Here is a 17317-nt window from a genome sequence, read left to right as displayed (position 1 = left end):
CATTTAATATCTAACAAACTTCAAACTAAAACTAATCAAATGACATAGGGGAGGACATTACTGTGGTGTTTTAAATATGCTTTGCCCACAGCGAATGGCACTGTTAGAAGGTATGGCATTGTTGGAGGAGTTATGGCACTGTGGGAGTGGGCTTTGTAGGTCTCCTGGTATGATTAGGTTCCACTCTGTATGGAAGATACAGTCTTCTGACTGCTAAGGAACAAAATGTTGAAATCTTGGCTCCTTCTCCAGCACTGTGCTTGCCTAGACACTGTCATGCTACCAGTCTTGATGATAATAAACAGAACCTCTGAACCTATAAGCAAAACCCAATTAAACGTTATCCTTTATAAAAGTTGCCTTAGTCATGGTGTCTCTTTTTAGAAATGGAAAGCCCATCTAAAACACTTACCAAAGGAAAAAATCCACCAAGATAACATTTCATTTTTAAACAACTATGCACTAAACACAAGGGCACCTAAGTTTGCAAAAGAAATACAACTATAGCTTAAATCACATATTAACCTTCATATGCTGATAAAAGGAGACTTTAATCTCCAATCTCAAAAATAGATATTTAATGGAGACAAAGACTAAACAGAGAAATATGAAATTTACAGATGTCATAAACCAAATGTACCTAACATATTTTCAGAGCATTTGAAAACACACATACACACACACACACACACACACACTGCTATTTCCCAAAAGAATATATATTCTTCTCTGCACCTCATGGAACTTTCTTTGACCACATACTTAGACACAATGCAAGTATGAACAGATACAAAATATTGAAATAGCTCCCTGCATACTATCAGACCACGAATTATATTTGGATATCAATAACAACAGAGACAAGAGAAAACTTTCAGACTCACAGAAACAGAACAACTCTCTACTGAATCAAAACTGGGTAAAGATAGAAAAAAAAAGAAAGATAATGAAAGTGAGTATACAACATACCCAAACTTATGGGCCACAATGAAAGTGGTGCTAAGAGAAAAATTCATAGCAAGAGTGCCTACATTAAAAACCAAAGACAAACAGGGCATGGTGGCACTCACCTTTAGTCCCAGCACTCGGCAGGCAGAGGCAGGTGGATTTCTGAGTTCGAGGCCAGCCTGGTCTACAAAGTCAGTTCCAGGGCAGCCAGGGCTACACAGAGAAACCCTGTCTCGAAAAAACAAACAAACAAACAAACAAACAAACAAACAAAAACAAAACCAAACAACAACAACAAAAACCAAACAAAGACAAAATCCAAAATCAAAACAAGCAAACCAATAAAAAACAAACAAAAATACTGGACAGATCTCATAGCACACTTGAAAGCTCTAGAACAAAATGAGTAAATCATACGAAAAAGAAGTAGAAGACAATAATTGAGTTCAGGGTTGAAATCAATAACATAGAAACAAATATAAGAATACAAAAAATCAATAAAACAAAGAGTTGGTTATTTGAGAAAGTCATCAAGGTAAACTAACTAACTAAAAGGCAGAGAAAGAATATCCAAATTAACAAAATCAGAACACAGAGGGGGCACAAGAACAAACACTGAGAAATTCAAGAGAATGGTGAGAGCATGCTTTAAAAAACTGTACTCCAACAGATTGAAATATCTAAAATAGATGGATAATTTTTCCATGGGTACTACTTACCAAAGTAAAATAAAGATCAAATAGGCAATTTAAGTAGGCCTAGAATTCCTAGTGAAATAGAAGCATTCATTAAAACTCTTCAAACCAAAAATAGCCCGGGAGCAGACTGCACTTTCAGCACAGACTTCTACTAGGTTTCCAAAGAAGAGTTAATGGTAATAATGCTCAAGTTACTTCACAAATAGAAACAAAAAGAACACTTCCCAGTTTATTCTATGAGATAACAGTGACCTTGATACACAAACTACACAAAAACCCAACAAAGAAAGGAATTTACAGGCCAAAGTTCCTTATGAATACGGAGGCAAAAATACTCAATATAATACTTGCAAACAAAATTTTAGAGCTTTACTTCAAACAGGTCATGCACCATGATCAAGTAGGTTTAATATGAGTGACACAGGGGAGGGTTCAACATGTTAAAATCAATATCTGTAGTCCATTATGAAAACAATCTGTAAGGAAAAACAAAACTGCACGATCATCTCATTACATACAGAAAAGGCCATTGACCAAAGCCAGCACCTTTTCATAATGAAAAACCTGAAGAGATTATGGATAAAAAAAGACACAACTACGCATAATACAATTTACAGAAAGCATTTTGTCAACATCAAATCAAATTGATAGCTAACAGGTACTATCCACCTGTGAGTGTTTATCAAAGCAATTCCACTAAAACTGGAGACAAGAGCCTCACTCTCTCCATACCTGTTCAAACAGAGTATTTGAAGTCTTAGCTAGAACAATAAGGCAACTGAAGTAGATGAAGTAGTTACAAATTGGAAAGGAAGAAGTCAAGTATCTTTACTAGCATGTTGTGGATAGCCCTGGGGTTAATTATATTTGATGTTAAATCTGTTCTCCTGTGAGGGGTTGCGAACAAGGAATGAGTCAGCACTCAGGTGATTTCCTGTAAACCTGCTTCCCACCTTAATTGTAAAATAAAGGAGAGCTGATGATTGGGCAGATAAAAGGGAAGGTGGAGCAGAAGTTGAGAGGAAGAAGGAGAAAATGGAAGACGGGGAGGATGCAGAGGAAGAGGAAGAAGGAGAAAACCAAGCAGAAGTGCATAGCCTGGAGAAACTGCAAGTTCTAAGGGGTCTGATAAGCTGTGGAAGATGGTAGTGTAGCAGTAGATCTGCCCTTCTAGGCGCACAGCATGTAATCATATTAACTGTGTTGTGTTTTCATTGCCGGGGCATATTTGAGAGGAGATTTACCGCAACACTAGCAGATGGTATGATAATAAGGCCTTGAAAGTTTCATTAGAGAAGTAGCTAGAAACAAAATTAACTTTCAAAAATCAGTAGCTATCCTATATACAAACAAAAACAGATCAAGAAAAGAAATCAAGGGAACAGCACCTTTCAGAATAGCACCAAATAATATAAAATACCTTTGGATAACTCTAAACAAGCAAGTGAAAAACTTGTATGATATGGTTCAATCTTCAAGTCGTTGAAGAAAGAAACTAAAGAAAAACTCCAGAAGACAGAAAGATTTCCCATGCTCATGGATCAATAGGATTAGCAAAGTAGAATTGGCCATCTTACCAAAAGCAATCTACAGTTTCAATATAATCCCTATCAAAATTTCAACACAATTCTTTACAGATCTTGATAGGACAATTCTTAACTTCATATCACAAAACCAAAAACTCAATATAGCTAAAACAATCCTGAACAATAAAATAACTATAGGTTCCATGCATGCCCCCTAGATGCATCTCCAAGTACATAAAGTATAATTTGATTATCTTTTACTTAACAGGTACTATCAGATTGTAAGTGAGTATATATCATGTTTCTCTGGGTTGCCTCACTCATATAAACTTTTTTTTTTTTTTTTAGTTCCATTCATTTGCCTGCACATTTTAATAGGTTGTTCCCAGTTTCTGGTTCTTGCGAATAAAACAAGTATGAACATAGTTGAGCAAGTTTCCTTGTGGTTGGACAGAATGTCTTTTGGGTATATGCCCAGGAGTGGAATAGGGGTAGGTTGAGGTATGCTCCTAATTTCCAGAGGAATCTCCTTACTGACTCCCATGGTGGTTACTCAGCCTTGCCTTCACCATCAATGGAGAAGTGTTCCCATTATGCCACATCCTCACCAGCATGAACTGTCGCTTTTATTTTTACTCCATCCTACCACAGGGACATATTTTCAACCATGTTCATTTCTGCTCTAGTCATAATAGACAAAAATCAGAAACAATCTGTATGTCTCTCAACAAAAGAAGACAAGGAAGAAGTAAAGAATGTGTGTTCAGTTTAAATAAAAGGAGTATTACTAAGCTGTTAAAAAATGACATCATGAAATTTGAATTCAAAAGGATGAAACTAAAAATATCATCCTTAGTAAAATAATTGAGATCTGGAAAGAAAATATTTGCTTATATGTGGATGTATTTGTTTATATGTGGATACTAGCCATTAAGTAAATAATTGAGTAAATAATAATTAAGGTACAATTTGTAGACCTAGAGAAAAATATTCTTGGGCAAAGAAGATGAAGTGGGGAGGGTAGGCATGTGGATATCCCTGGGGAAAAAATCGACTTTATGAGTAAACTGTAGCTGGGGTATTGAGGGAAGGACAAGAAACGAAAGGATCAGGTGAGATATGAGAGAGGAGAGAAGACTGAATTTGGGAATCAGGCAGCTAAAACTGAAGGGCTTTTTAAGGGTGTTTTGGAACCCGAGCACAGCAGTGAAAACTTCCTACAGCATGTGAAGGTGATCCTAATGATGTTTCCAAAGATGAGGGTGACAAAACCACAACTGGGCATCTCTTGTCATGAAATGAAGCTTCCAGTACGAGGACTGGATTTCTCCCAACTGAATGGTTGGTTGAACGGGGTCTATGGATAGCCACACATTCCAGTAATTTGCCATGACAATAGATTTTAATAGAAACTCATAGCAATGTCTCATGATTAAAAATAAAATTCGAACAACTCGTTAACATTGAGAGGGCAAGGTCTTGCCTACATAGGACCTTCATGCCCATGTTCAAGGGTCTATTACACAGATAGTCTGTAGACTACCAACAGGGGAACATAAACACTGAGCAAACCAATAAACCTTTGAAATATAAACTGTATTGCATGAAAAATATGCCAGGGCAACGATGTCACAAACCTTATAGGAGTAACAAACTCATGTGTAATTATACATAAGGGACCATCCATGAAATGAAACCTATACCTGACGCTGCTTAGGTGACCAACAACCAATGAGTAGATAGTTCAGAGACCTAGATTTAAACAAATACTACTTTTCTAAAAGAGAAAAATCTAACAGTAAATAGACACCCAGTGATACTCTGCCATACTCATAGATAGTTGCTTTATTCAGGCATCACAAAGAAGGCTTCCTTCTACAAAAGATGGAGTAATACAGAGACCCAGTCCAGTCATTGCTTAGACAGACTTACAAGTACATAGTTCTAAACAAAATGTCGTCAAAAATATATCTCCCTTCAGAGCTGAGGAAACCCTTCTGAAGAGGAGGCAGATGTGATGGGGGAATACAGATTTGATGTAGGATACTTGGCGAATACAAACCCCTAAAACAACTAAGCAAAGCTCATATAAACTCACAGAGATGGAAGCAGCATTCAAAGGGCCCACACAGATCTGTACCAGGTCCTCTGAATATATACTCTAGTTACTCCTGAATGTGTAAACCAGAATATCTCTGATACTTGTGCTTTCTCTTGATGCTATTTTATTTTATGTTGTCCTGGCTTGTCCAACTTCACTATGAGGATTAATGTTTTATCTTATTATATTTCATTTTGTTATATTTTGTTATTATCTCCTAGAAGTCTGTTCTTTTCTAATGAGAGACAAAAAGGGAGTGGATATAGGTAAAAGATGAGGTGGGCAGAAATTGTGGAGAAGTAGAGAAGGGAAAACATTTTATAGATTATACTGTACGAGAAAAGAATCTGTTTACTAAAAGGGGATAAAATAAAATAGTAAATCAATGTTATATATATATATATATATATATATATATATATGCATGCCTTGTGATGTATTTTTTATTTAACTAGAAAGTTCATTTATCTAAAGTCAATAGAAAACAAGAAGTTATCTCTTTGTTCACATATACTGAATGGTTATCAGCTACACATTAGTGCTTATTCTACATCCCCAGACAGATTGTTCATATATTCACTAAAATATTTTTCCATGGATGATAATGTGGTAGAGTATAGAAGACAGTGTCTATTATACCCTGTTTTATACAGAGTAACTCCAGTACAGATATTTGAAATCACTTGTCTCCCACAGCTCACCCTATTTTTTTTATCTTATAAGCTTTTGACATTGAAAGTATATATTCAAGTTTTCCCTAATAGTACCATGTTCCTGCCTATAAAACACTTATTAGTACTGATTGCTAAATACACAGATAGGAAGTTTTCTTAATTTGTCTCTTAAAAATAAAAAACACATTCTTTCAATGTATCACTCATTGCCTATGATATTGTCCATTAGACTGAAAATATAACAGTATTTTAGTATCTTATACACACGTAAGGAAGTAAATAATGAATGAGCCTGCAGTCTCTTTGTGTTGCTTCTTGGTAACTAAGTCATGTTCTGTCCTGTACTTTTACATGGGCAACTTACTATGTTAGTATGCATTACATGTGAAGGCTAACTTTGCTCTTTGTATATAGAATTATTGAATGAGTGTCCTGTATTGTGTTAATGTGATTTAGCACAACACAGTTTAGTGTTGTCACAAGCTCTGTACTGCCATTTTAGTGAGGATTTACAAATCATAATTGTTTGTTATTAATATCTGTTTAAATGTATTAGAGGGCACCTTCCACAGTCTTAAAAGTTCCATTCTAAATCCAGAATTCTTCAGTTAAGTTTTGAGCTAGTGGAGGAAACAGGATGAAACAGCATGCTGTCCTACTTAGGTTCTCTAATATCTGTGCATATTAAAACCAACTGAGTAATACTCAAGATAACTCAACTTAGTCTGTTAAAATCGATTCTCAATAACTTTATGGAATCAAACTACTCAGTAAGAGAAGGGACAGGAAAGAATAATCAATCGAAATATAGAGTAACATGTAATTCTCTGGTGTGGCAAGAGGACTCTACTTAGAAATATCTTAGTGTTCTCCATACAGTGCTCATGTTTGAGAGATGCAATGCTCTCATAAGTGCTCATTAATTTCACTGAAGCAAAAACACATAGCTGTTTGTACAGAGGCAGTTCAATATAGGGTGTCATTAGCATGGACCTCTGGGTCGGATGTCTATTTGTTAGCATCTTACAGGAAAATGAAGCAGAATCCTGTGGGGACAGACACATGCCATCTACATTACCATGACACGGATGTCTGTCTTTTCTCTAAAGTTTTTGGTATTTCATCCTTTTAATAAAAGTTAAAAGAAATCTAAGGGTGGAGAGGTGGCTCAGTAATTAAAGAGTACTGGCTGCTCTTTCAGAGGATCTAGATTAGGACCTTAACATGCACATGGCAGCTAACAATCACCTGTAATCTCATTCCAGGGAATGCAATGCCCTCTTTATCAGTGGGCAGCAGGTAGGTACAAACATGGCCCATATGGACCTATGGGTGCAAAATATTTACATTCATTTTAGTTGCAGAAATGGCCCAGAGTGTCAGGGTACTAAGTGTGCTGGCAGAAGATCTTGGGTTAGATTTCCCACATTGTAACTCACTACTGTACCTCTCTCTGGCTTCAAAGGATCTGATACCTCTTGTGGCTCCCCAGGCATCTGCCCATATGGGTTACAAATACATTACACTACAAATACATTACAGGCACACACCAACATATAAAATACAAATTAATAAATCAACACTTTATTTATACATTTAATAAGCTGAATAGTAAAATTCCCTGTATGTATATATTTTTTATTTTGCTTAAAATTATCACTAACGTAACTTAAATACTCCACTTATCTTTATTTGTATTTAAAATTAATGTAGGGATAAAAATGTAAAATGGAGTCTCCTAAAAGTTCCCACGAGAACATTTCTTTCGTTGTCTTGGCTGTCATCTATTCAGTGGCTCTTTTGTTGAGTTTTATAGACTGTGCGCCAAGCACTGTTCTGAGCTCAGAACAAGAAAGACAGAAAAACACTAGTTCCTTCCTCTGCTCACATTAACATTTAGGGGAAGGCAGGAAGTGACATTTACTGAAACAGACTTTTTAATTTCAGATAGTTATTCATGCTATGTAAAAATAAAGTCAAAAGGAAATAAAATCAGAATAATGGGAGCGAAGATACCAAGGGAGGGCAGGATAAACGGCTAGGATGTCAAAGCTCTGCTGCTGCTGAAAAGCCAATTGTTCAAAGATCACCAGGAAGCACCTTACTTTCTGAGACATGTTTTTCATCAGCAGAAATGATAAAAATTCTAAGCTGCAACTTGCAAGGCATTATTTTACCAATGTATGTCATATTTGACAGATAAGTTGAACCTATCTAATACACTTTTTAATTCAAAGTTTCAAGTAGGACAGTGGGTTTTGTTTCAAGACATTTGTTAAAATTCAGAACAAAACATGAGTAACAGTTAAAACCATGGGGAAGCCATCAATGATTACAGTATTTGATTTGTCTTAATAATATTGCTAAATTAAATTATTAACATGATCATTTCAGTAATTGGGCAGGCCCTGCACACCTGCCAAGATGTGCAGTATCAAGACTGCCTTTAATCTCGCATTCCGTAACTGCCATTGATCACTTAAAATTAATTCCTTGACTTTATCATAGCTTTAGATGGATGCCTATCCATAGCAATTACAGATCTGTTCATATTAGTAACACAAAAACCTCCTTTCTTACCATTCCTGCCAGTCCAGGGCACTTTTGCTCCTTCCTGGTTTTGACTGATAAAATAATGCTAACAATAAACACAGCATCCTCTGTTTCAACATGTTACAGGCTGGATCACGCCTCCTTCAACATCATACGCAGAAGCACTAAGCGCGAGAACTTTCTACCCTGATGTTATTGGGAAATAGGTCCACAGCTATTCTTGTCTTCACTCTGTTTTCTGTCCCTAAATATTTTCAGGAAGAAGGCATTCACACAGACATTCATGGAGAGCATTGTACAAAGGTCTTGCCTCCAATGCAACAGCAATGAACGAAGGACAGAAAGTGTGGAGAGCCAGAGCCGTGCCGGTGTGTGCTGCCAGTAATCACTGTGGAGAGCCGTGCTGCCTTGTACGCAGGTGCGAGAGTGAACTCACTCCTAGTCACTCCCATTCTCGGGGTGTAATAGTGGGGTGATGGGCGAGCAACGAATCAGGAACTGTCACGCCATATCAGGTGCTGAAACGTCACGCTGCGGGCTATATAAGCAATGCCATTTTCCCGGTTCAGGGTCTTCCTGAAGAAGTAAGCAATAAAGCTTTTGCCACGGAAGATTCCGGTTTGTTGTATCTTTCTTGCCGGTCGAGTGGGACACACTAAGAAAGTCCTGAAAAAGGTCTCTCCCTCAGATATGCAGAGAGATGTGCCCTCGCCAACACCCCTATCTTGAGCTTCTGACCTCATTTTTGTGCTCAAACCACTTAATTTTCAGTGCTTTAACAGAGAATCATTAGCAACTAATATGTGGTTCATTACATCAAGTGATTTATTATTCATTCTGGACACTTCTAAGATGTTGAATACCCCACTACCCTAACAGATATTCATCATTGTTATCCTATTTTGTGGATAATTGTAATCACTGGGAGAACACAGAACAAGCATAATTCTCCATAAGCCTGGAGTCCCTGGGATTCTCTTAATTTATAAGTTTTTACCTAATAAAAGTTACTTTCCAGTTTGGGGCTTGTAGGGAGCCATTCCGGACTTCCTGGTCAGCAGGATGGAAGTCTGTTGCAGGTAGTAAACAAGCCCATGTTTGGTGGATGGCCTGCCCTTAATCCCTGATTGGCTGAGCAAGCCTGCCTGGTGAGGTGATATGACCTGTGGTGATTGGTGGGGGCGTGGTTGTGGCTGGAGAGAAAAACACTTGTAACTAGAGAGGCTGGGGGATTTGAAGTAAGTAGCTGCCTGAGTAAAAACTGCATTAAGAAGAACCGGTGGTTGAGTGGTTGCGTCTTTCTTGCTGGTCGAGTGGGACACGACAAATGGTGCCGAAACCAGGGCCCTGAATCCCCCAGCCTCTCTAGTTACAAGTGTTTTTCACTCCAGCCACAACCACGCCCCCACCAATCACCACAGGTCACATCACTCACCATGCAGGCTTGCTCAGCCAATCAGGGATTAAGGGTGGGCCATCCACCAAACATGGGCTTGTTTACTACCTGCAACAGACTTCCATCATGCTGACCAGGAAGTCCGGAATGGCTCCCTACAGGGGCTGTGGAACATAAATTAATTATGACAATCTGCAACCTAAATATGTGACATCTATTATTCAGTTTTCTATGTATATTTTCTATTGGTTCAGTTTACTTCCAAATGCTACACTTAAACCCGATTCCTTTAATCTCTCACTTGTCACCTTATTGTCAACCTATTATATGAAATTAAATAATGCTAACTTTAAGTCTCTTTCCAACTCTATCTTGTTGTTTTTGTTTGCTCTCTCCAAAGCCTTGTCTGCTCCCCTGTGATACTTATGTTTCCAATGCTGTGGATGCCCCTGGTGATTTCAGTAACCCTGATTAGACTGCCTTGGGTTCATATTTTTGCCTATTTTACAAACATTATTTTTACTATGCAAGCAATACCATATAACCATAGAGAGGTATGATTGTCACAAAGCACATTACAGGCATCTTGAAGTTTAAGATCTGGTTAATTTTTTTTTCTACTCTTTGACTGAACAAGTTGTTTCAATTTACTTTCTTCAGTAAAGCACATTACATCCATGTGGATATTTTTACCATCAAGCCTTTTTTTGTCACGTTAATTCCTTAGTATCTTACTATTATAGTAATTACTTACTTAGCCACTAATAATTTTGTTTATAAATAACTCATCTTTTTTCAGTGTCTTCTATATGTTATCCTGTTATATTTTCAAAAATATGTGGGGCCCTCCTTACTTACACTTCCATTTATTATATTTGAATCCCCCTTTCCAGCCACTTGTTAGCATATTTGAAATATAATAAAATGTTGCATTAACATATTATTTATTGGTTCATCCACTCATTTATTTATTTAGTTCACTTGACAAAGTATCACTACATAGCGCTGGCTGGCTTGGGACTCAGTATATACACTACTCTTGCCTAAACTCAAAGAGATCCACTGAAAGACCCCCGAAGGGAAACCCTCACTCAAGCCTCGGGACAGCCGCGGACCCAAGAAGACACTGAGACCGAACTCAAAATGTTGAAGGCAAGATTTAATAAAGCAGCAGCATGATAGCAGCACATAGACCAGAGCTCTGGGGTCGAAACTCATACACCTAGTGGTGTAGAGGAGAATCGACGACCAGCCAAATTTTTCACAGGCTTATATAGGAAAACTCAAGGGGGGAGAGCGGGGTAGGGAAAGTACAAGTTTACATAACTAAGGGGTTCTGCCAAGGGACAAGGGGTTCTGCCAAGGGATTCTACGTAACTAAGGGGTCATGTCCTATTATTTGGCAATGTACCCGGTTCATTCTGAGGTTGTTCCAGGAGGCCCTTATCTCAAAAATGTTCTTGGAACAGTCTTTAGTTGGGAGGGTTCGAACTCTAGGATGAGGAGTTCAGGAATGCATTCTGGGGTGAAGAGTTCAGGAGTGTTCTGGGAACACTCTCTAGATGGGAGGGGTCGGGCTCTGGGGTGAGGAAGAGTTCAGTAATTTTTTATTCTTCACCACCTGCCTCTGCCTCACAGTTGCTGGGAATAAAGACACATGACACCATATAAAGATATACAGATAGCAATTTTTATTTGGACCACATCTGATTAAGCCAGATTGATAGGCCATGTTAAGGGTTAATTTATGTTTGTACAAACTTTGCTGACATTAGTTATTTTTTTTTCTAAAAATTACATGCTAAGTAGAACAAAACAAAAGACAACAACAACAACAAAAATAACTTTAAGAATGTTTTATTTTGTTTTTAAATGTGGCTACTGTACCAGCTTCTGATACAAAGAGAATTAGTTCTCAGCACATGATGTGGAAGATGCTTTAATAAAGACGTATTAATAGATGCTTTACTTCATGAGCAAGGAAGCAATATAAAAATATGAGCCAGCTATGAGGATTCATTGCAAATCATAATAACCCAGGGGGTTTTCTGAGACTTCCTGACACATAAAACACACAGCATCACTTTGTATGGTGCCCCTCAAAGCACATTTATCTAAAGGTGTTTTCACTATAATCATTGTAAGGCATTCGATGTCCCACTGGATCCCTGGCATGAGTTCTGATGACGCCTTGCAAAGCATTTCACCGGCTGTCAGGCAACAACTTGGAGTTGCAGTCCTAAGGGAAAGGGACTGAGCAGGACACATAAGCTCCACTGTAATGCGTGCTACTCTCTGAAGGTGTGCCCACTCTCCCCAGAAGATTTTCTGATATTTTATTCATTTCTTTTTTAATCTCAAAACTGAGGAAAGTGTGCCTACATGTTTTTTAATTATTTTATCTATCATCTAAAATTTCAAAGCTTTTCTCCAGTCCTATGAAAAATTGGTTTTATTTTTTTTCTCTTCCTATCATTCTCATCTTTAATTGTTTACTTGAAAGTCTCATGTGACAAATGCAGAAACACTGACTAGCTCATCCTCCCTCCCTCTTTACTTTATATACTAAATTTCCCCTGGACACTTGTGCTTAATTTTGATATGAATTCTTTCTCCTTGGTGTCTGGTTTCTCTTGGAAAGATGTTAGAACTTATGCATTATTTTTAAAGACCAGATTAAATTCATCTGGATTATATTTTACTTATTTGAATTTCAAAATAATTTGTGTATTGTCAGCTGTGTGTACACATGTTTGTCTGTTTTGTGATATGTGAACAAGTATATGAACCTGAAGAACCCAGGAAAGGAAGCCATAACCCTGGGATTGGAGGTAAGAGTAGTTCTGAGCCCTGCAGTTTGCAGCCGGACGAAGAATCCGCTAGAAGAGTTGTATGTGCTCTTAACCACTGAGCCATTGCTCCAGCTCCTTGATATCACTTAGGAAGCATTTTCTGCTTTTCTTATTTCATTGGTACCAGTTTTTCTTAAGTATGTCAGTACTTAGTGGAGTAGATTATTTTTCCTTTGTGGCACCTCATTCTTGACAATTTTCTTTCTTGCTTCTTCCCCTTGTCTCCCATATGTGGGCCTTTTTGTCTCTCTGTCTCTCAAGACAAAAGAGAGCTGGGGAGATGACTTAAGTTATAAAGTGTATGCTGCATATGCACAACGGCCTGCTTGATATACTAATATCCGTGCTTCTTTTTTCCCTTTTCCTCTTTCTTTCTTTCTTTCTTTCTTTCTTTCTTTCTTTCTTTCTTTCTTTCTTTCTTTTTTTTTTGAAAAAAGAAAGTGCTTCTTACTAATACCATTATTCCAGCTTATTTGAGATTCTTCAAATTATGCTATTTTCATTATGACAATTACACTGGGAAAATACAATAAAGTAATCAAAGAAAATGGTGGTCTGAATAATTACAAGAGATAAAGATAACAGACAATGTGGTACTTTTATCAAAGTAAGTTTGTCAAGGAGAGATACTATTAACTCTGCAAAACACATAGCTCTATTAATGAAAATGTGATTGTTTATTACGAAAGACAAGTCAAATACTGAAAGAAAAATTGTAATTATGAATATTTTCAATTTGAGCTATTTTTCTTCTGTGAATCTGTTGGTGGAGTGTGACTGAAGGATATATGAGAAGTTTGAGGTTGATTTCTACAAATTGTGTCTTTTCTGTCTTTTGCTCTAACCAGGTGGGAACAATTAGAGTCAACAGTTGAAGCAATGACACAAAAATAATTCCACACATGAGAATTGACTGGTGTTATGAAAGCACTGGGGTCATAATGTTAGAATGGGTTGAAGAGGTACTAAGCAGAAATATTTCTCCAAGAAGTGTATGAAGGAGGCTGATACAGGGTCTTCAGAGATGTAAAAGACCTGTTGGCATGGAAACTAAAAGGACAGAGTCTAAAAGTGTATGATGAAATATCAAATATGACCAACAACAGAATCACAATTAAATGAATCTCAGTAGATAATTATTTAAACAAAAGACATGTTCTTATTGTCCTAAGTTTGAATCAAATGTTATAAAAGTCTGTTATAAAGAAAAAGAGACAGTGGTTATTAAATTGCAAAAGAGACGCAGCAAGACTGAATATACATACGAACTCACAGAAACTGTGATATCACTTGAAAGACTTGTTCAAAAGAGAAAAAATCTCAATGTGCAGAAAGGGGAGTAGACAGAAAATCCCACCCCTAACCAAGAAGCTAATTGCAAATGATAGTAGTTGTTGGGAGGGGGAAAATCAATTTCCCCCTCAGTTTTCCAACAGAGTGTCAGTAGGTGTATCATCCAGACTGCAGGACAAGCTCCATCCTTAGAAGTAGCAAAATAAACTACATGATTTAGTATTATTGGGTTATTTGTTTGCTTTGACCTTTGCTTCTGGTTTTATAAAATTGGGGGAGGAAGTGAGGGAGGGAGGGAGAAAGAGAAAGAGAGAAAGATCAATAGACAGACATATGGATAGACAGTCAGACAAAGAGAGAATTGTGTGGGTAAAGATGTGGGGTTGGGGTTGACCTGGGAATATAAAGAATATAATAAATATTTATAGTACTTAATTTTAAATATAAAAATTATTAATCAAAAATGCAGAGAGAAGAAACATCTTCAATCTCAGCATTAGGGAGGCATAAAATGGTGTCTCTCTCTGAATTTGAGGGTGGTCATATCTACAATGCAAATTTCAGTCGAGCTGATACTAAACACTGAACTGTCTTAAAATCAAAGCAAATCATACTTACCATAAAAAGGGAGAGAAGAGATTCGTTTATCATTGGAAAATACACAAGTGTGGACACTTTGCCCCTTTTTAGAATTGGGAACAAAATACCCATGGAAGGAGTTACAGAGACAAAGTTTGGACCTGAGAGGAAAGGATGGACCATCTAGAAACTACCATATCCGGCGATTCATCCCATAATCAGCTTCCAAACGCTGACACCATTGCATACACTAGCAAGATTTTGCTGAAAGGACCCAGATATAGCTGTCTCTTGTGAGACTATGCCGGGGCCTAGCAAACACAGAAGTGGATGATCACAGTCAGCTATTGGATGGGTCACAAGTCCCCTAATGGAGGAGCTAGAGAAAGTACCCAAGGAGCTGGGGAATCTGCAACCCTATAGATGGAACAACATTATGAGCTAACCAGTACCCCCCAGAGCTCGTGTCTCTAGCTGCATATGAATCAGAAGATGGCCTAGTCGGCCATCAGTGGAAAGAGAGGCCCATTGGTCTTGCAAACTTTATATGCCTCAGTACAGGGGAACGCCAGGAAGTGAGAGTGGGGGGGGCAATGGGGGGAGGGTATGGGGGGAATTTTGGGATAGCATTGGAAATGTAAATGAGGAAAATACCTAATTAAAAAAAATCTGGGTGAGCAAGACAAAATTAAAAAAAAAAGGAAAATACACAATGACTTAATATGATGCTTGCAAATTTTAATTTAAAAAACCTTGCAGTATAATTTAACTCAAGCTCAAAAGAAGTATTGTTATTCTGGAAAATGTTAAGTGTCAAAACGATAAATTCTGATGTGCCTATGTTTCATAGGATTTTCCCAAAAGGTGTGTCATTTAGATCCTATCACTCAACAATTCTGCCCAGAGTGCGTGTTTACTATGTGAGAAGCGTCATTGATTAGTCAGACTTTATCATTCATCCCTCAGGTCATTCCAAAGGATTGTGAAGGGAGGGACGCTGAATGAAGTTAGAGCGTAGGACACAGTGTGAAAAGCCTTAACTAGGCTTAATAATTGAGCCAGAAGATCCCACTTGCATAGTGATCCCAGGTTTTCTGTGTTGACAGGAATTGATTCTCTGTCAACCTATCATTAATAATAAGTCAAAGGTGTAAGTGCAACATTATTCATACTGCCTTAACTTCAGTGAGCGCTTCGTTTCTTGATGATTCAACATTGGAAGTGTCCACCAAGTAGAACTGAGCGGTTTACCTGAGATAGCAAATGCCACTCCTGGAAACACAACTATTTTAGCTATTACATGTAATATACTTTTTTCAATTGTGAAAATTAATAAATTTGATTGAAGGTCATCAGCTTAGGTCACCAATGCCTGACCACATTATTAGTTAGGGTTTATTCTGTGCAATACTAGTCTAGGGTATGTCATTTACCTGTAGACATAGCAATAATGACTTCCAATTGAGCCACAGGATTTAGTATGAGTCTTAGCTTTGCATGTTGATTTCATGATACTCAGTAAATTATTATATAGCAAAATGAATTAGTATAAACATGCGCAGATAAATTATGTTTTCTATTAAATTACTTCCCACATAGTTTTATAATCAGAATATACATTTTTTCCAAGGTATAAGAGACAGAATGCATATTTCAAGGAAAATCAGCTATATAACATACGGTCTGTATATATTTAAGTACAGACATTTTCACAATGATAGAATCATTTAAAATGATGACATCGTTTAAAATGTCAGCATGCAGATGCTCAATATAAGGCATAATTATTTGGTTCTTAAAGCTATGTGGATGTATATCACCATTACATCACTTGTTCTTTTCAAAACTTTAACTATCTACAGTTTGAAAATAATATTCAGCATAGATCTTTCCTCCGTTCTATAAGGTAAAACTGGATAACACAATTCAGAACTTTTTCTCTGATTCCTAAAGGCAAAAATGATTAGCTAGTAATGTGTGTCAATTTCAAAGGGAAGCACATATCTACTTAAAATATAGTGTATAGAAAATGGAAATGGGCTTCTTTGTTCTTTCCTAAAATGTGAACAATGTTAAAGTCAGAGACATCGTGCTCTTTTTAATAATTTAAACTTCATAGTATTCTTATATATTTCATCAAATAAGCCCATATTCAAACTCTAAAATCTCTTTAAAATATGCCTTTTCCTCCCACTGTTCTTTCAATTTTGCCCATTATAAGTCTAATTCTCTAATCCGCATGTTTCCCCATGAGGTGAGGAAAATTGCAATTCTCACCACTGTGGGAGTATCTCCATTCTCTGCAAGCCTGTTCTACTCTCAAGATCCAGGAACACTGAGAAGTGGGAAGCATCCCCTGGAAGGTAAACCACTCCAAGTGTCTGCTATATTGTGCTTAAGTGTGTCACAGACAAAAGACAGATATGAAAACTATTTAATGGAAGGATAAATGGACTCTGTGTGTGTGTGTGTGTGTGTGAGAGAGAGAGAGAGAGAGAGAGAGAGAGAGAGAATTCATTTTTGTAGCTTATATTTGTAAATAGAAATGGTTCGAAAGAAATCTAATGCATTCCAGTATCTGAGGTCACATTACATGGAAAGGACAGTAAAAACACATGAAATGGAAGGTGAGCAACACTTTCACATACAAGAAAATGTGTCAAGTTCATGAGACATCTGGAAACTGCAAGCATTTTA

The sequence above is a fragment of the Mus musculus genome, chromosome 3 (assembly GCF_000001635.26).
Source record: "Mus musculus strain C57BL/6J chromosome 3, GRCm38.p6 C57BL/6J".
NCBI lineage: Eukaryota > Metazoa > Chordata > Mammalia > Rodentia > Muridae > Mus > Mus musculus.
Note: the sequence above shows the minus strand (reverse complement) of the source record.